Source organism: Lygodium microphyllum, chromosome 20 (assembly GCF_053477565.2).
Source record: "Lygodium microphyllum isolate KBCC chromosome 20, Lygodium_microphyllum_v1.1.10, whole genome shotgun sequence".
In the NCBI taxonomy this organism is placed as follows: Eukaryota; Viridiplantae; Streptophyta; class Polypodiopsida; order Schizaeales; family Lygodiaceae; genus Lygodium; species Lygodium microphyllum.
The window spans coordinates 79,624,830-79,629,988 of NC_141154.1; the positions used below are offsets into that span (position 1 = coordinate 79,624,830).

General features: G+C 41.5%; 1 pseudogene; it reads left to right on the plus strand.

Annotated features, from left to right (window-relative positions):
- The first annotated feature begins 692 nt into the window (after positions 1 to 692).
- Positions 693 to 1,211, plus strand: LOC148019060 (S-adenosyl-L-methionine-dependent tRNA 4-demethylwyosine synthase pseudogene; annotated as a pseudogene).
- The last annotated feature ends 3,948 nt before the right edge of the window (positions 1,212 to 5,159 follow it).

Here is a 5,159-nt window from a genome sequence, read left to right on the forward strand (position 1 = left end):
GCACTTGACATATTCACGTAATCTTAGCACTTGACATAGGAAAACAATGTCAAACAAGTTCCTTTTCAATAGGTTATCTTTTTTATCTTTGGAATACATTCATAAAGTCTAGCCCGCATGCTTATCCATAATCCACTCGAAGGCTATCTAGCAATCCACAGGGATTACTAATCCAAGATTCCGCCCGTAGACTAGTATGCGGGCCTCGAGATCCAATCCCGAGTCATGTTGGTCTCTTGTGCAGGGCCCGGAAGGTGAGGGATTTACGGCCAGAGCCCCCCCTCACACCCAAGCATCCTCCTACTCCAGGTAGTACCCAACAGAGAGATCTCATGTGGTGGTGTTGTACTACTGCATATCCGAGCTATGGAATCTACCAAAAAGTTGTGTGTGTGATATTTGTTACTTTGTACATACTTAGACATTGTGCTTTGCTCTACCTGAACATTTTGCCTTCAGTTGGTTCATGTTGAATTTCACAGAAGAGACAAGTGCTATTTGGGAGTGAATCTGATATTTGTTACAAACAATTTAGAAGGAGAATGGGCTATAAAATATTAGGTTCACATTCATTTTATGGTATTGAAAGCCACAGGTTCATGGATACAACACCAAGTTTGTCTTGTGCAAATAAATGTATCTTTTGTTGAAGATATCATACCAACCCTGTAGGAAAAACTTGGAAATGGAAAATGGATGATCCAAGTGAAATTATTGAGGCTGCACTAGATCAACACATCAAGATGATAAAACAAATGAAAGGTGTACCAAGAGTCAAAGAAGATCGATTGACGGAAGGATTAAATCCTAAACATTGTGCTCTCTCATTAGTGGGAGAACCAATAATGTACATGGAGATCAATAAACTAATAGGGGAGTTGCATAAGGGGAGAATCTCAACCTTCCTTGTGACAAATGCACAGTTTCCTAATCGAATTGAGAGCCTGGATCCAAACACTCAGCTTTATGTAAGTGTTGATGCAGCCACAAAGGAGCAACTCAAGGCAACTGATCGCCCTCTATTTGCAGACTTCTGGGAACGATTTACAGATTCTTGGAAGGCACTTCGGAAAAAGCAGGAAGAAAGGGGACGGATGGCTATTTCTAGAAGAGGCTTTCGACCTGCTTTGATTCCAGTTGATGGGAGCGATCAATCAGGAGATGTTTTTTTTGTGATCAAATTTGGAAGGAAGAAGAGGGGAGGAGCATAAGGGCGCTTCTATCAATCAATCATCATGCAGAACAAGGAGGGCCAGAATGTCGACCTGTACATTATTCTGCAGGAAGGCTCCTCAACAAACAAGTTGATCACCGCCTCTCTTCTCTCGTCAAGGATGATTTTTCTCTCCCCGAAGAGCCTATCTGCAGACTTCTTCTGCACGCCTGATTTTCTCACTCCCGTGGAGCAGCAATTTCTTGTCGATTTTGATGCAAACAAGGAAAATGTACCTACCATCCCTTCTCCAGTGAAGTGTAGCCCTATCTGAAGCAAGTGACCAAGACCAGATTCTTTGATCCTGCTCCAGTCTGTTATCTCACTAAAAGATAACCATACTGAGTCTCAAAATGATCAACAACTTCCCTACGAAGAAGCTTTTGATGGCCCTGTCTCACTGAACTACAATCACATCCGTTGATGGCTCATGCAGATTATATCCCTCCCAATTCTAAAGCAAGGACCATGCGTCAGTGTAGCTGAATGTTGGTCACCTCCATGAGAATGGTGTTTACACAGGACAATTCATAAATTTTGCCCTCAGTGGCTTTGTTACAGCATAGGATGATGCAAATAGTGTGCTAGATCGGTTGTGGCAGAAGGCCAAAGCCAAGCTTGAGGTGGCCTCTCGCTAATCGCATACAACACACAACTAGCAGACAATAATGATCTTGTCTTCAACGTGCATCCAGTTTTCATGCTAGTGGGACTCATTGTCCTCACAAGTGAAGCAATTCTGGTGTTCAAGGGTGTTCCTGGTACAAAGAGTGATAAGAAAGTAGTTCATCTTACTATCCAAGCATTGACTTTTGTGCTCGCTATAGTTGGAATTTGGGCAGCCTTTAAGTATCATGGTGCAAAAGGAATTGATGATTTCTACAGTTTGCACTCATGGCTGGGTATTTCAACAAGTCCTCATGTTTTCTTTATAGTGGATTTCTACATTTGTAATTTATTGATATACTAGTACTGCGGCCTGCCTTGCTCATCAAGTTTATATATAAAACACAGTGCAACATGTTTTCTCTGAATTGCTATAGTTATGGCGATTAGTATTGGGCAGCTTTGATTGAATCCTGGAGTTCTCAGCCGTTAAAGAAACACAAAAGGGCAAAACAAACCAACTTGTGGTAGTAAACTTGCATCTTCCTTTCATGCTGGAACAAATACTTGTCTTTATTTCCCCAAGAAAAGCTCGCCTGTGTTTTTCTTCTCATGCTGACATGTAAGAAGGAGCTTCAAAGATCCATACAATCATTATAGCAAAAGGATCTACGAATGCTGCAGAATTAAATCGGGTGGCCTAAAACCAGTGGACTGATCAGATTGGAATTCATCTTGTATTTTGTAAACATCTTGATAGTAATAAAATTGTTACTTGGCATCATTTTCTCGTCTTGCTTATTCACATGATTGATCTTCTATCTTGAAATTCGTCAAGGACCTCTGTGGTTGTGACTTTGCTTTCGAAAAACCCTTCGACATCTTTGGTGAACCTGACGTGAAAGCGTCACATTTAAAAAAATTTCAGGAATGGGAGATACTTCAGCATCAATTTTAGCCCCTTCTACGATTCTTGCTTTGTCCTCTACTTCGACTCCATCATCGACTTCTACTTCAAGTACTTCTATAGATGATTTAAAGCAGATTTTGCAGAATATGTCTATGTATATGCAACTTCAAAATCAGCAGACACAAGTGTATATGCAGTAGCAGTAGAAGTTACATCATTAACAATTGTCTCAACAAAGGCAACTATATTCGGAGCAAGAGAATGCAATCAGCGCGACTAAGGCGATTGAAGCTGTTGAAAATGAAAAGAATCTATTTGATGGCCGTAATGTATCTTCTTATTTGAAGACGTATGAGATTAAGATGGGTTTTTTTGGAGTACCAACAGGACTTATGAGTAAATATTTTCTTCGCCTTGTCACACCTGCCTTGAGGGTAAAAGTGATTGATCTTTTCCTTCAAATTTTGCATTGGCAAGATTTTAAGAAGGCCCTAAAAGAGAAGTATTTTCTTGAGGATTTTGGGATGGCTACATGGCGGTCATTCCGAGAGTGGGTCTACATGCCAAACAAAGGTCTAGCTACTTCAGAATTGATACGAGAATTTGAAGAGAGGTATAGTCAGCTTGATGCCATTGAACAAAGAGAATTGGATATTGAGAAAGTTGAGCTTTTCTTGCAAGCTGCAGATCTTGCTCTTCAGGAAGAATTAGGAGAGCTTCTTGAGGATTGCACGAAGCCTATGGGTCTTAAAACAGATTGGCAAGATGCCCAGGATGCGGTCTCGACTTTGACTAAGAGGCGGATATGGAAGACCCGCCTACAGAATGGATCTATGACACCGACACCATCTTCTGCTCCTATGTCTGCTTCTACCCCTGTCATTTCTTCTCTTCCTTAGCCAGTTTCTTGGTCTATGCTAGTGCCCATTGTTTCTAATCCTCCTGTTCCAAGACTGATGCCGGCTCCTTCTGCTCCAAAATCATCCGCTCCTTTGGTTCCTTCCTCTCTTGATGACATAATCAAAGGCATAATGGATTTGACACTAGAGTTAGTTAAAGAAGAATTGGTGGGAAAATTAAAAGATTAGTTTGCCTCGACCACACCTACTATTTCTTCTAGTGCTCCTAGTGCACCTAGGAGTGCTCCTAGTGCACCTAGGAGAGATCGAAGATGTATTTGGTGTGATAGTACGGACCATCAACATTGCAGGGATTGCGAATCTTTTCAAGATGCAAGGAGGAAGAATTTGGTATTTTGGGGACAAGATGGCAAGATCTGGTTGACTGAAAGGCGGAATGAAGAAATTAGTAGATGATATGGCTGCGCGTACTTCTTATGTGGCAGCTAGAGGAGATGCTTTTGCATATGAAGTCCAGATTGAGAAAGGTTCAAAGAGTCAGTCAACATTATGGACCTATGCTATAGAGATGGGAAATAAGGGGAAAATTCAGCAGACTGTTTTGACTAGTGCAGGTTCTAGCATCAGATCTGAGACAGGTTGGGATTCGCTTGTTGACATGTACACTATTTATGCGTACTTGGCTAAGTCTCAAGGAGCAGATGTACTTGTTGAGGAGAAGCGTAAGAGAGATGAAGAGAATCCAAATCCAGCTAAAAAGACTAGAGGGGGTGAGTTTGTTACTCCACCTATTGCAGGGCCGTCTTTGAGACCAGGGCCAGAACGACAAATAGAGGATTCTCAAAAGAAAGAAAAGACACAGGAACCTAGACAGAGAAAGCAGCCATGATTTAGATGAATGTCCGATATTGAGACATCTATGGATATGAAGAAAATATTTAATGACAAAACACTTGACAGTGAGGTGACTTTTACTATTTCTGAGGTTTTGGGCATCTCGAAAAGAGAGTTTCAAGATCAGTTCCAAGAAGTTGTGAAGAGGAAAAGACATACATTGCCTACTACTGATACACAGGGAGTTTTGATTGGGGAGTTGGATGAGGATGAGGATGAGGTTATGGTCGAGAATGCTTCTATTTTTCCGCAGACAGAGAAGAGGGTTCAACCTATGCATGGTACCGCGTAGTCACTTTTCGCAGGGTCATTGGGCTAGGGAAACTACAGAAACAATGGTAAAAATTGGAGAGAAACAGGTGCCTTATGTTGCTTTGGTGGATCATGGTTCAGAGATTAATCTCATAGTTCGTGGAGTTTATGAAAGTAATAGATAGCCTATGGATGCAGAGCATGGGTGGCGTATGAGAGCCGCCAACAACACTGCAGGTGATTTGTATGCTGCATGTCCCAGTGTCAGGATTTCTATTGGAGATGTAGAGGAGGATTTCTATTTCTTTGTGTAGGATTCATGCTCTTGCCCCATAATCCTAGGATAGCCATTCATCATAGGGATATGCATGGAGACGAAAGTAATGGATGATGGATCTGCTTATGCACGAATTCGCAGTAAAGA